At 42.5% G+C, this 15,659-nt stretch overlaps 1 long non-coding RNA gene across 1 annotated transcript in view; it reads right to left on the bottom strand.

Moving 5' to 3' along the window:
- Window positions 1-9,632, bottom strand: part of LOC137500925 (uncharacterized) — a 33,752-nt gene extending 24,120 nt beyond the window's left edge. Inside the window, exons 1-2 of the long non-coding RNA XR_011018283.1 lie at window positions 9,352-9,632; window positions 3,862-3,938 (exon numbers count right to left, since the gene is read on the bottom strand). This is a non-coding gene — a long non-coding RNA (uncharacterized lncRNA). The remainder of the gene's footprint in view (window positions 1-3,861; window positions 3,939-9,351) is intronic.
- Window positions 9,633-15,659: the final 6,027 nt, after the last annotated feature.

Genomic DNA, 15,659 nt, shown 5'->3' with positions numbered 1-15,659 from the left:
ACCACGGAAAACCATCTATCTCTGGGATGCAAGTACACAGCTGCGCGCCCCTAACCGCACAGCCAACTCGCCCGGTAAGACGGGGTTTAGTGGGTTCATCAAATACAACACACTGAAATCAGATTTAGCTCCCGTACTCTGAAAAGCAAATCACAATCAAGATTAACCACCGAGTTTGAACGTTATCCTCAAACAGTGGTTATTTTAGCACGCATGGCAATGGAGGCAGGCTCGTTTGGTTTCCTTCAGACTGTTGTATGTTCAAAGGTTGCTTAGACTTTGTTTGGGATAAGCTGCCTAAAGTGTTACGCCACGAATAATATATAGTGGTTCTGTACAATGACATCGCGTGACCTTTACGAGAGGGAATTCCCTTCATCCGCCAACAGCTGATTGATACATAACACATCGTATCATGCACTTCTTGGAGGCCAAGGCAATGTAACGCGTAGAGAGGTCAATTATCTAATATCCATAGTTTTAGCTCGTCACTACTAGTCTGAAACATCTGGTAGGCTGACTTTGCTACACAAGGCGGCTGACTTCCAAAACCAACTTAATAATAATAATAGCCATCATTGTCATCCTCAATCAATCAATCAATCAATCAATCAATCAATCAATCAATCAATCAATCAATCAATCAATCAATCAATCAATCAATCAATCAATCAATCAATCAATCAATCAATCAATCAATCAATCAATCAATCAATCAATCAATCAATCAATCAATCAATCAATCAATCAATCAATCAATCATCTGCATTTATGGCAGTCGCCCAAGTGGCAGTTTCTCTATCATTTGTTTATAATTGTTTAGGCCTACCTAGTTTTTTCTTAAATATTTTCAACGAACTTGGAAATTTATCAAACATTTCCCTTGATAATTAATTCCAATCCCTTACTCCCTGACCTATAACTGAATATTTGCTCCAATCTGTACTCTTGAATTCCAACTTTATCTTCATCTTTCCTGCTTTTGAAAGCTCCACTCAAGCTTATCCTTCCACTTATGTCATTCCACGCCAACTCACCACTGACAGCTCGAAACATTCTACATAGTCGAGCATCTCGTCTCCTTACTTCCAAGTCCTCTCAGCCCAAAGATTGCGACATTGTAGTAACACGATTTTTTTTGTCAGAAATCACCCAGAAATAAACATGCTGCTTTTCTTTGAAATTTTTCCAGTTCTCGTATCAAGTAGTCCTGGTGAGGGTCCCATACACTGAAGCCATAGTTTAATTGTGGTCTTACCAGAGACTTATGTGCCCTCTCCTTTACAGACTTTCTACAACCTCTAAATACTCTCATAATCATATGAAGAGATCTGTAACCTTTCTTAACTACCTCGTTAATATGATTACACCAACTTCTAGGTACTTACATTCTTCCCCACGAAGTACCATCAACACAGTAATTAAATCTGAGAGGACTTTTCCTCTTGGTCAAACTTACATCTTGACTTTTCATCCCATTTACAATTATACCATTGTCTGCTGTCCATTTCACTACATTGTTTAAGTCTCCCTGCAATCGCTCACAATCCTGCAACTCATTTACTGCTCTATACGGTATAACATCATCCTCAAATGTCCTTATCTGTGATTCCAGACCTTCATTCCTATTATATACAGGGTGTCCCCCAAAACCACCGACAAGGCTTAGTATGTTGTGCGGAATGGGGGACTGATCGGTTTTCAAGAAGGAGCCCCTGTCCAGAAATGCACGGTTTGGTCTCTGCAGAGCGTCGAAGTCTGAGAACGGTTGTGGCTATTTGTTTCGATTTGGTGTCTTAATACGGAAATTACGTAACTGTTTAACTATCTGCGTACTGCGGATGGACGTCTTCAGCCTAATAACATTACTACGCATGCGCTACATCCCTCCACACCGTCCTTGATGTGTATCCTACTGCGTTACTTGTGTACTGTAGTCTGCCAATGCAGTAACATTTGTAACAGCAGTACGACATGTACTAGTACACAACTACGGAAATGACCGACATGGTGTTTGCATACGCCAAAGCGGATTGCAATGGTAGAACTGCCGATTGTATGCGGAACGTTTTCCAAACAGACGTACCCCATATCATTCCACGTTCGCGACCTTCGAGAGACGACTAAGAGAAGCCGGACAGTTCCACGTAGGTAGTATGAAGAGCGGAGGACCTTATTGCTCGAGTTCACGGAGCGATTGAAATTCTTCAAAGACATCCGCACGTATTGGGTCATGTGCATGAGGCTCATAACCGCCAATGTAGGCTCTGCAATGACATAGGAGATACTCATGTTGGATTTACTGACTACATGCGGAACGCATACCCATCTCACACTTCGATGCGCTACAGCGTCCAAGCCGTGCGTTTCTGGATATGGGTTCCTTCTTGAAAACTTATCAGGTTGCTTTCCCGCACAACATACTAAGCGTTGTCGGTGTTTTTAGGGACATTCTGTAGGCTATATAAGAAAACATAAATATCCAATAATACTGCCCTGATAATACTGATTGATTGGTTGATTGATTGACTGATTGATTACAATCTGAAAGACCAAAACATGGTTGCAAAACTGAATGAAGTGAAAAAATCACATTAACTACATACAGAGTTAACCAAAAATATTGTGACATCCTTACGCAACAGGTGAACAGCACACAGTAAATAGGAGAAGAGCTGAGGATCAAACAAGGAGGCCACTCTCTCATGTACTAAACCTTGGCTACCAAGGGACATTGGAACACAATATATAATTAAGTTGATCGAATGAAGGATCAGAATATAATTTACAACAACATTAGTTCTTCAGGCTTTCTTGAAAAGTATTATCATTTTGAAAAGATAGAGGTTGCTCATTAGCTGGGAACGAGCCCAGTGTCCAGCTTCATACAACGCAGAACCTTCATCTCGGATGACACTCTGACCTAAGAAATCCTTATCATACTCTCTTAGGAAAATTATCATTATTAAGGAAATGGGGATAAAAATACATTCTTAATCCTATTTGGGAGAAGTGCTACTACAGCCAATTTTTTTTGCTAGTGGCTTTACGTCGCCCGACACAGATAGGTCTTATGGCGACGATGGGATGGGAAAGGCCTAGGAGTTGGAAGGAAGCGACCGTGGTCTTAATTAAAGTACAGCCCCAGCATTTGCCTAGAGTGAAAATGGGAAACCACGGAAAACCATCTTCAGGGCTGCCGATAGTGGGATTCGAACCCACTATCTCCCGGATGCAAGCTCACAGCCGCGCGCCCCTAACCGCACGGCCAACTCGCCCGGTAGAACTCTTATTAACTCCCATTCTGAAGGACTATTTGTTTTGCAAACCTAAATATGCTTTCTAATTGCACTACAGCAGTAGCTAATGTGGTCTTCAACTTATCAAGAATTTCCTCACTATAAGCAGCACCCTGACATCCTCTTCAAGAACACAATTGAGGAAGATTAGGTCATTCTGCATGGCCCTTGCCTCTTTACTTTGTTCGCCAATTCTTCTCAAGAGCCGGTTCGAACTAAACAAAACAAACAAGCAAGCAACTGGAGTAAACAAAAATAGTGTTATTGGTTTTACATCTCCTCTAATTACTACTTACGTTTTCAGAGACACCGAAATACTCTGAAATTCCACTTTATGTACCGGTTATTGCATGCATTAGTTCATAAGACAGAGTGAAGAGAAAGTGAACTTTTAAATCCAAGCTTGTCGTTTCCCCTTCTATAATGATGGTGTGCATTCCACATCTTATCGAGAACTCTCCACCAAACCCGAAAAGAGAACTACATCGTGCATTAAATTACAAAAGGTGTTCGATTATGATTCAAGTTAATTTGTTTGTATTTTCTCAGAGAAATTTCTTACCCGCTGTGTTCCGAGCAGCCTCAGGCTGGACTGGACAGGAACCCATTCACAAAGATGACCCTGAGATGAGGAGTCTGCTACAAAAAGAGAAACAGATGCATATGCATGGACTGGAACTCATTGCATCTGAGATAACACCCACTTCATTCTAGTACATATTCTTATACAGTACACTTGTGCTAGGTTATACAAGAATATTTTTAGTAATTTATTTTTATAGTAGTATCCATATAATCCTTGGGTTTTAACAAAATATTTTGATTCATAATTGGAAGTCAATATATTTTACTGGCGAGTTTGAACAATGTATGATAGGTTAAAATTTCATTGGTGGATGGGAGGTCGATTTTTACTTGCTCTTTAATTACAAAATCAAAATCAGTTTCCAGGTGCAACATGCTGAATTACTAGCCTATTGCATTTCTTGTTGGCCAATGTACACTTGATCGCATAAAATTCGGCCGTCATAGAAGATACGATAATAATAATAATAATAATAATAATAATAATAATAATAATAATAATAATAATAATAATAATAATAATAATAATAATAATGATAATAATATCCGCCTCCGTGGTGTTGTGGTTAGTCTGATTAACTGCCACCCCGGGGGCCCGGGTTCGATTCCCGATTCTGCCACGAAATTTAAAAAGTGGTAGGAGGACTGGAACGTGGTCCACTCAGCCTCGGGAGGTCAACTGAGTAGAGAGGAGTTCGATTCCCACCACAGCCATCCTCGAAGTGGTTTTCCGTGGTTTCCCACTTCTCCAGGTGAATGCCGGGATGGTAACTAATTGAAGGCCACGGCTGCTTCCTTCACTCTTCCTTGTCTATCCCTTCCAATCTTCCCATGCCCTCACAAACCCAGTGTTCAGAATAGCAGGTGAGGCTACTCGGGCGAGTTACTGATCCCCCTTCTCAGTTGTATCCCCGACCCAAAGTCTGACGCTCCAGAAGACTGCCCTTGAGGCGGTAGAAGTGGGATTCCTTACTGAGTCCGAGGGAAAATCCAGCCCTGGAGGGTAAACGGATTAAGAAAGAAAGGGCCGGGCTGAGTGGCTCAAACGGTTAGGACGCTGGCCTTCTAACCCCAACTTGGCAGGTTCGATCCTGGCTCAGTCCGGTGGTATTTGAAGGTGCTCAAATACGACAGCCTCGTGTCGGTAGATTTACCGGCACGTAAAAGAACTCCTGCGGGACTAAATTTCGGCACCTCGGCGCCTGCGAAGACCGTAAAAGTACTTAGTGGGACGTAAAGCAAATAGCATTATTATTAAATTACAAAAGGTGTTCGAATTGTCGACTTCCATCTTTAATATAGAGTCTACCGAGCTCGATAGCTGCAGTCGCTTAAGTGCGGCCAGTATCCAGTAATCGGGAGATAGTGGATTCGAGCCCCACTGTCGGCAGCCCTGAAGATGGTTTTCCGTGGTTTCACATTTTCACACCAGGCAAATGCCGGGGCTGTACCTTAATTAAGTCCATGGCCGCTTCCTTCCAATTCCTAGGCCTTTTCTATCCCAGAGTCGCCATAAGACATATCTGTGTCAGTGCGATGTAAAGCAAAAAAAAAAAAAAAAAAAGAGTCTACATCGGTGATGCAGAGATTGGCAGCCATGGTCCAAAACATTTTTATTTGGAGTTCTATCGAGTGTATGGAGTACGACACTCCTGTGTGATCAACGGAGAACCTTATCGCACGAATTCACGCTGCGACTGGAATACTGAACCCGTAACCAAATCCCCTTCCTCGTTGCCATAATATTGTTACGTGCCAGCCCTCTGTCAATAGTCCCCTTCGGTATGCCCTGCCAGGAACTAGTGAGTAAGCTTACAGCTCTCATGCGGAGAGTCCCCCATGAGTCCAACCCCTCGTCCACGTCGTGGAGGACGGGCAACGGTACGAAGTAGGAGATAGCCTGTAAGGATGAAGTACAGCGGGGACCTTATGTGCCCCAGGACCGCTACGGTAGCTGTGAAAGCCTTACAGGAACCCTGAAAAGTAACGGCTAACGGGGCTCTGGTGAAGTCCTTAACGGCAACTGAGGCGGAGAAGGAGACCTTTGGTGCGGCAAAGTTGGCGGAGGAGGCAACCCTTCATCTTGGGGGTAAAATAAAGAGGAAAACCACTGCCTTGTGGTGAAGAGGGATCTCCAAAGGCTAAGGGAGACTACCCCAACAGAAAACAGCAGGCTTGGAGGCGTAGGTGGCAGCCCCACCACCAAGCTCGGGTGCCGTGGACCAATAACTCGCACAACCTTAAATTACCTTATTACAGAAACATCAATGGTGAGAAACTGGACTGATCCAAAGATGACGGACGACCTTTGGCTTGAAAAGGCTAACGAAAATTGGGCTAAGAGGTTGGCTGGCAACAGGATCAGATGGAGATGCTTTGTTGATGCCCTATGTTCCACAAGGAACAACAGGAATTAAGTCAAAGTCTCATCCGGAGAGCTAATTGACGACCTCTCCCCTCTATTGTTCTCTTCGACTTGCTTCTGGTGGATCTTCTGGAGGGCGTAGCCAGAATATTCTCGTTCCGGCCGCATCCCGAAAAGTCTGCAACTTCATCACCAGGGATATAAAACAGGCATGCCGCCAAAAGTCAGTGAGTGTAGGGCAGCTGGACAGCAGTAGTGCCGATTGTCGTCGTTGTTAGTGTGGTGGTGTCCCATCGGAGTCAGCGTCAGAGTATCGTCGTGTTGGAGAGTTGTTGGAATACGGAGTGGAATACTGTGTGTACTGCCGTGGAGTACTGTATGTGTACCGACGTGGAGTCAGCTTGTTGAACAGTTTGTGTGAGTAGAATTGGAGTAGTGTTAAATTGTCGTTGTTGTGAGGCGTACTGTAGTGCTGGTTAACACTGTTGAGATGTTGTTGTTGTTATTGTTATGTGAGCGTTGTTTAATTGTCAGTGTTGAGTAGTTCACTGTGTGGAGCTGCCACTTGAAATGACTGTGAGTTAACTGAGCTGTCTGTGTCGATTGTGCCAAGCTGGACTTAGAAGATGTGTTGCATGTAAATATGATGTCCGACTCGTTGGCTGAATGGTCAGCGTACTGGCCTTCGGTTCAGAAGGTCCCGGGTTCCATTCCCGGCCGGGTCGGGGATTAATTCTTCTGGCTCGGGGACTGGGTGTTTGTGTCCGTCCCAACACTCTCCTCTTCATATTCACACAACACACTACACTACCAACCACCACAGAAACACGCAATAGTGATTACATCCCTCCATATGGGATTGGCGTCAGGAAGGGCATCCGGTCGTAAAACAGACCCAAATCCACATGTGCGACGCAGTCCGCACCCGCGACCCCACAGGTGTGGGAAAAGCGGCAGGAAAATAAGAAGAAGTTGTATGTAAATATGATGTGTATTAAGATGAGCACAAACACCCGGTCCCTGAGCTAGACGAATTAACGAGACAAGTTTAAAATCATCGGTCTGGCCGGAAATGGTACCTGGGACGTTCTGTACCGAAGGCGACTACGCTCACCATTCTTCCAAGGAACTGGACATCAGTCCCCAACTGGTAATTCTACAGAACAATTTTTAAAATATAATTCCCAATAACAATCCCTAACCCTTAAACGTGAAATTCTTAATAACAAATTAAAAAACAATGGCGCTGAATTTAGCTCGAAGGCCTGCAGATTACGAGGATATGTGTGGTCAGCGCGGGAATCCTCTCAGCAGTTATCCTTGACTTTCTAGACCGGCGCCACCTCTCACTGTGAGTAACACCTCAATTAATTTTCTCATGTAGGCTGAGTGAACCTCGAACCAACTCTCGAATCCAGGTGAAAATCTCTGACCTCATCGGGATCGAACCCGGGGTCTGCCGGGTAAGAGGCAGGGTCACAACCGCTACTCCACAGGGCCGGCATTAATTTAAGCCACTCCCTTAAAATCATATCAATTTTAATTTAAATCCGTATGATTAAAAAGGAGCCTACTTCTCTTCTAAATTTAATTCACGATAATATCCCAATCTGCCCGCCTGGTGGCCATGATCGTTAAGACGTTAAGTCTATAGGTATGACACCGTGGTTTTCCGGTTCGAGTCCCGTTGGTCGAAAAAATTTCCCCATCAGAATGTTAGCTGGCAGGGTAGGAGAGGTGGTGGTATACAATTTCTAATCACTAGATTGCGAGCACAATGCACATGTGGAGTGAGGGTACATTGCGCTGCTGATGGTGATTCGTCCGTTGGAGCAGACCCCTCGGCGCTATTCGACAGGAGTTGGCTATGGGTCGGCACCGGGTTCCCCCCTCTCCCTACTATCATATATCGCGCCTTTCATTTAATCTCATTAACACTTGTGATCTAGCGTGAAGATTAGTATACCTTGTGTCCCTGTGATTTTCCTATATCTCCTAGTATTGTATACATAATTTACTCACTCTCATTTGTTTAGGTGCTACGTCTTCTAATGAACTATTTCAAGTACTTTGAATCCATTTTGTGCGTCCACTGCACGATCTACTTTACTCAGTCTTCAAGTACCTCTCAATCAGAGAAAATTGCGAACTGCATTGGTGTCTTACTTTATCGGAATTGTGTGCGAGTGTAGAACTAGTACGAATATAATAAAGTATAGTGTCTGGGTGAAATAACGAGCCCAAATCAACTTCAAGAACAAGAAAAAGAACACTTGTGATGAGGTTGGCTTCAGGAAGGGCATACGGGCGTAAAAGCTCGCTACGAAGGTTCATCTCACTTCATACTCAGTAGGATGTCAATGTAATACGATGGGTAGAAGTTGTAGCCTACTGACTGTAAGGAGCTAATTCCCTTTCCTATTTGTCCCAATATTTGCTTTTGACATAAAAATGTCTTAAAGCTGGAAGTCATCCGAAAATTTGTGTAGCAAAATAGCGTCATGCAACAAAAGTGTGACGCGATGTTACCTAGCAACAGTACGTTGAGAGCTGCACGGGCCATGCATCTGTATAAAGAGAGCTGATCTGTAAAGTTAGGACCTGCAGTGTAGGCGAGCCCGGGCCTTCAAGGGGCCCAAGACTCCTCGAAAAAAGAAAAACAAAGAAACAAACAAATCTTTATTCTTTCTTAATCCGTTTACCCTCCAGGGTTAGTTTTCCATCGGACTCAGAGAGGGACCCTACCTCCAACGCCTCAAGGGCAGTGTCCTGGTGCGTCAGACTTTGGGTTGGGGGATTAAACTGAGAAGGAGGACCAGTTCCTTGCCATGGCGACCTCAGCTGCTATGCTGAACAGGGGCCTTGTGGGGGCATGGGTAGATTGGAAGAGATAGACAAAGAAGAGGGAAGGATGTGGCAGTGGCCTTAAATTATGTACAGTCCTACATTTGCCTGGAGGAGAAGTGGGAAACCACGGAAAACCACTTCGAGGACGGTTGAGGTGGGAATCGAACCCAGTGGCGGCTCGTGATGATAAAAATAGGTGGGGCACGTTCAACATATTAGGAACATTAGGAATCAAATCAATTAAATTAATCTTACCTTTTTATTTCTTGCATATAAAACTGTGATTGTAGGTTCTATTTTTATCTTCGAACACTTGATTTATGCTAAGCTCTGGTCTTGGTCGGCCCATTTCTTTAGCTAAAAATCTGTTTTCGTAATTAAGCGAATCTGTTTGTAAGTAGCTCACTTAATTCATTTTAAAAACACTTATGCTCGCACAGGAATACACTCAGATACATCACAATAATCTTCACACACTTTTCAGACTTACAATGAACATCGACACCGATGGACACGATTAATCTAACAGACGTACAAGGTAAGCACAGGTTTGCTACAAACACTACTTTTGCGTGCGTTAATAATACATATGCCGACAAGAAAGCAGCTGGGTGCTATCTAGTAGGCTGTAGAAGAAGTAAGTTCAAAATACGAACTAGCGCTGAAGTGTCACGTCGTAGAAATACTGTGACCGGGTCAATGGAATTTGCCATAACCCCCTTCACCCAAGGATCATGTAAGAGAAATAGATCCGTCACTCCTGTATAATATAGTTCACTGAGAAAACATGGTCATGGAAGCTATAGTGGCCCCTGTATCTCCGCCAACATAAGGAAACAAATACCACGATAATACCTCGTAATAAACTTGATAATAACAGTTGTTACTTTGTAAAAAGTTTTATTGTGATGGAGATAATGATTGCATTTCGGTAGGAAAGTTGTATCTAAAGCTTCTCTCGTGTCTTTTACTTGAAAAGCAAATTGCAGTTACCGTATTTGTATGTTGGCAATACTGTTGTAACGCTAGCTTGTATCGTTTCACCGTTTGCATTTTAATGTACATTTACATTTATTAAGTAATAAATGCAACATTGATAACCGAAAATGTTAATGCAATTCATATAAAACCCCAAAATTTGCCTAAATCACGACCTAACATAACCTCATTCTTTCGCTCGTTCGTTCGTTCGTTGAACCCTTCCCACGACTTTTATGTATGGGAATGGAAAACAGGAGAAGGAATGGAAGAAGTAAAACACAGTATAATGCACACAGTTTCTATTTTGAATTTTATTCCAAACAGCAGGTAAGAAGCACAATCACACACACGTTTACTCTCAACAGCTAGATAGTTCAATGTGAAATACGTTCATGATCATAATGCTATTTCTTCACACTACGAACGCGTATATTTATAATTTCACTCCATACTCTCAAAAAAACGGGATCAAAAATCTCGTTCAGTGCGAAGGAATCTCAACAAATTTTCGTCTAACAAGCACTATTACTTACCGTACGACCAAGCTCCCTTCGCGCGCAACGATAACAGTGTTGTGTTTTGAATTTGCTGTACCGCGCAACTGAATGTGTAATGCCAACCACTGCCTTCTAAATTAACCCTCTAAAAGAGAATTTCAGTTTTCACTGGTTGGCGGAGATTGAGGGGCCCATCTCGGAACTGCTTCGGACGCTCCCTATGAAGTGTCACCCCCTTGCCTTCACCCCTCACAGCTTGCAGAATGAGGGGATAATGTTCAGGTATAAGAAAGAGTCGGTCCCATCCAGGATTAGACCTTTACTATGTTGCCTAGTTTAGTCCAGGGCTGCTAGAACAAGAACAACCATGGTGAATCATAGCCTCTTGAACTCACTAAAGGTGGTCGTGACAGTAATCGTGCATAATGTTGTTCTGATTTTTATAATAGTTTTAATCGGTGGAGGGGCACGTGACCATGTGACCTAAAGGCAGAACCGCGCCTGATCGAACCCCCTCTACTCAGTTGACTTCCCGAGGCTGAATGGGCCCCGTTCCAGTCCTCGTACCATTTTTTAATTTCGTGGCAGAGTCGGGGGTGGCACCTAACCACACTAACCACTACACCACTTAAATGAATATACAGGTTGTATCCGCGATGTTGTTACAAACTTTCAGGGATGACGGAGGACGGCAAATGGATCAATTTGAGATGAGGAACCATATTCAGGAAACGATCGAATCAAAAGTTAAGTAAAATTCTACTCATTTACGTCCGTTTACCTGCGCAAGTTTCACAAGCTGCTCCATTTACAACAAATGTTCGAAATGGCGTCTCTCTGCGTCAATGCAGGCATGGCATCGTCGCACAAAGCTCTGTCGTACCCGTTCGAATATCCCCGGTGTCGTTGGAACAGCGTCGCAGGCATCGATAATTCTTGCCAAGAGATCCTCTTCAGTCTCGACAGATGTCTCACACAGACGGGTTTTCACATGGTCTCACAAGAAGAAATCAAGTTCGGTGAGATCAGGTGAACGAGCAGTGCTGAGAGATGTTCGAACCACATCCGTTGACGGACTGACGTTAAACAATTTGGATTATTAATACCTTTAGACTTGAACGTTTTTGGACTACGTTTCCTTATCTCAAATTCAATCAATCAATCAATCAATCAATCAATCAATCAATCAATCAATCAATCAATCAATCAATCAATCAATCAATCAATCAATCAATCAATCAATCAATCAATCAATCAATCAATCAATCAATCAATCAATCAATCAATCAACCAATCAATCAATCAATCAATCAATCAATCAATCAATCAATCAATCAATCAATCAATCAATCAATCAATCAATCAATCAATCAATCAATCAATCAATCAATACTGATCTGCATTTAGGGCAGTCGCCCAGGTGGCAGATTCCCTATCTGTTATTTTCCTAGCCTTTTCTAAAATGATTGCAAAGAAATTGGAAATTTATTGAGCATCTTCCTTGGTAAGTCATTCCAATCCCTAACTACCCTTCCTAAAAACTAATATTTGCCCTAGTTTGTCTTCTTGAATGCCAGCTTTATCTTCATATTGTGATCTTTCCTACTTTTAAAGACACCACTCAAACTTATTCGTCTACTGATGTCATTCCACGCACTGTCAGTTCGGAACATACCACTTTGTCGAGCACCTCGTCTCCTTTCTCCCAAGTCTTCCCAGGCTAAACTTTGCAACAACGCTACTCTTTTGTCGGAAATCAGCCAGAACAAATCGAGCTGCTTTTCTTTGGATATTTTTCCAGTTCTTGAATCAAGTATTCCTGGTGAGGATCCCATACACTGGAACCATACTCTAGTTGGGGTCTTACCAGAGACTTATATGCCTCTCCTTTACATCCTTACTACAACCCCTAAATACCCTCATAACCATGTGCAGAGACCTGTACCCTTTATTTGTGATGCCTTTGCTGGCGAGATGTAGTGTTTACAGTGCACTATGTCTTCTGGTATGGGCTATATCAAATTTGTTACTTTCATTGACCTGTCTCAGTCTCATCCTTGGCTTTGACAATATGAAAGTGACTGAGGTATAAGTGATGCTAGTAATACCATTCCTTATGCAGCCAGTCCATGTTATGAATGGTGTGAAAATATCTCTCATAGGGTCGGTTGGTGCATGCATTTCAGTGGGCTTGGCAGACTGACATGTAATAGCAACGGCTGGCTCGGTGAGAAAAGCAACGGGAAACTACCTCACTCCTCATTTTCCTAGTACGCCTCTTCAGTGACGCCTAGGGTATTTATGACAGCTGTTGGCGGAGATGCAGAGGATCAAACCAGCGTTCGGGCCGAATACCCAACATACAACATGCATATTCACATGGTACTTACAGTGATCCCCAAAAGGAACTTTCACGCCATCAAACGCAGTAATTAAAACTGAGAGGACTTTTCCTATTTGTGAAACTCACAACCTGACTTTTAACCCCATTTATTATCATACCATTGCCTATTGTCCATCTCACAACATTGATCTATTTACCGTCCTCCATCTTCCCTGAAAGTTTGTAACATCACCACGGATACACCCTGTACATCTAGCCTAATGTCACTCTGCGGGGAAATGCTCAGATCAGATCAGGACGAAATAGTTTGCTTTTACGTAGAGGAATTACCATTTGGTTGCATCCAACAGCTGTTATTATAATTGTGTTATAGAGCAAGTTGGCTGTACGGTTAGGGGCGCGCAGCTGTGAGCGTTATGTCCTGCCGTGGTCTCCCCATTTCTATACCAAGCGAATGCTGGGAATGTACCTTAATTAAGGCCACAGCCTCTTCGTTCCCACTCCTAGGCCTTTCCGATCCCATCGTCGCCATAAGAGCTATCTGTGTCGGTGCGACGTAAAGCAACTTGTAAATATATATATAACTGTGTTGAGTATAACACATCACAGCTGTAAACAATGCTTGCTTTTGCCGTCTCTCGCAACACCGCGGCACACTCCTCACAAAAGATCTGCACTAAATTATTCCAAAATAATTACAGCAATGAAAACTGATACCAAAATATCATATTTTATATTGAACCCTTTGGTCCATAGTGAGGGATACCTACCTTCCTTACCTATCAGCAAAGTTCATGAGATCTGTCTCTTGGGTCGTATCAGGTTCTTCGTCACTTGCTGAGGTAAAGGTAGGGTTCAGTAATTCTAATCTATCTACTGGAATGAAGGGTCTATTTAAAAGATTCCTATTTATTCAGGAAAATTCTGAAACATTCTATGTCAACGGTATCATGGAAGTCAATTGTGTCCACTGGACACCACAATCATTTTACATAAACGTCAGAACACTGGTGTGAGACTTTAACGTAACTGCCTGACGGGCATTCTTACTAGAAACCACTGTCTCAATTATTAATCATTTAAGAAAGGAAAGTCTGGAAATCCTTAAATTCGGCTTCCATGTGAGACCACATGTACCATCATAGTGATTCGTTATGGTCCAGCCCTCGTAACACGAACTCTGGACTCTGGGTATAATTAAGGCCGTCCAATCGGTGTGTGCCACACAGTGGTTCTACGGCATGGACCCTTAATTGAATCGATGTGACCTGCGTCTATGTCATGGACCGACATCTAATCTTCTAAGTTACTTTAAAGTCATTGTGGATGATGACCGCAAAGAAATGATGCTACAATGGCATATGGCCCTAATCTAAGTCACTGAGGTTGATGACCCCCTGACCATCCAAGTTTATAGGCTGAAGGCTAAACACAATTAAGTTACATCGGTTGATGACCAAAGTTTCCATTTTGCTATCCCAGCACATTCACTGCTCAATCAATCAAAGTTCAATAATTACAACAATAGCAATGCTCACAAACTTTGTGGCAGTAAAATCCATTTTCTTCGGATATGTCCCCTTAATCGTTACTTTATTTTTTTAATATTCCCCAGAAAACAAACTAAAATTTCCGGAATACATCTCCAAGTTATTCGCTTGATTAAAGTTATTTCAAAATGCGCTTTCACTGAATTTAATAATTAAATAAATTTAAATGATTTAACGAAATGTTAAAGAACAGTAAATTTTATCTCCGCGGACTCTGGTTTCTTCACAAATTCCTACGCAGCTGTGATGTAAATTCAATGTTGCGATGTTTATCTGGCTGGAAAAGAATTGTTACATAATTCATGTCCAGTTGTATATCTTGTCCCATGATTTCACGCTTTAAAATCTAATCTAGTCCTAACCGTTATTAACACTTGGATATCCTATGAATCTACGTACAAACCAAACAACTCGCCATATAATTACGATGTCATATCTCGTCATACCATTATGAATTTTGCACACCCCTCACAGACAAACCGATCATCACAACCATCGCTCTATATTTTGGACAACCCTGAATTTGGTTACTCTGTTCCTTAAACTCAAAGTTCGTGATTTCAAATGTTCATTACGTCCCCAATTACAGTATTTCACAATACTCAGATCATTACCGGCTATGAATTTCAACTAAATCCAGCATTTTAACGTTTCCCTGGCCGAGAATACAGTACAATCTCAATTCCACGCCTGTCCCGTTATATCCCCGCTGTCAGCTGAGGCCTCTCACCCCAAGCTCGCTTGGCAGTTACATGAAACACCCGGTTCGTTCTACCTGACTGACTTCTCAAAATGCTCCCTTTAAACTCTGCCGACATAATTAAACAAATACGATATTCTAACCAACAAAATGCACAGATTATGCTTCAAGATGCCCACACCAATTATACGCGTCGCCAATTGATACCGCTATGGATTTCTATGAATTTCTTTCCATTCTCAACATTATAAAATATTCCTCGGGCTATCATGTCCCGGCTTCAATGACAGGACTCTAACCTGATTCGCACATCTCATCTCAACTCATATAAAACATTCCTCGGGCTTCCGTGTCCCGGCTTCAATGACAGGACTCTAACCTGATTCACAAATCTCATATCAACAAACTAACCTCTGTTTCCCAGCTCCACAATTATCATCGACAAAGAACTGTTATAAAATCCTTACTAGAAATCTAGACGTCTAATATGG

Source organism: Anabrus simplex, chromosome 5 (genome assembly GCF_040414725.1).
Source record: "Anabrus simplex isolate iqAnaSimp1 chromosome 5, ASM4041472v1, whole genome shotgun sequence".
NCBI classification, from domain to species: domain Eukaryota; kingdom Metazoa; phylum Arthropoda; class Insecta; order Orthoptera; family Tettigoniidae; genus Anabrus; species Anabrus simplex.
The sequence above is the reverse complement of the archived record's forward strand: the minus strand, read 5'-3'. Positions and strand labels throughout refer to the sequence as shown.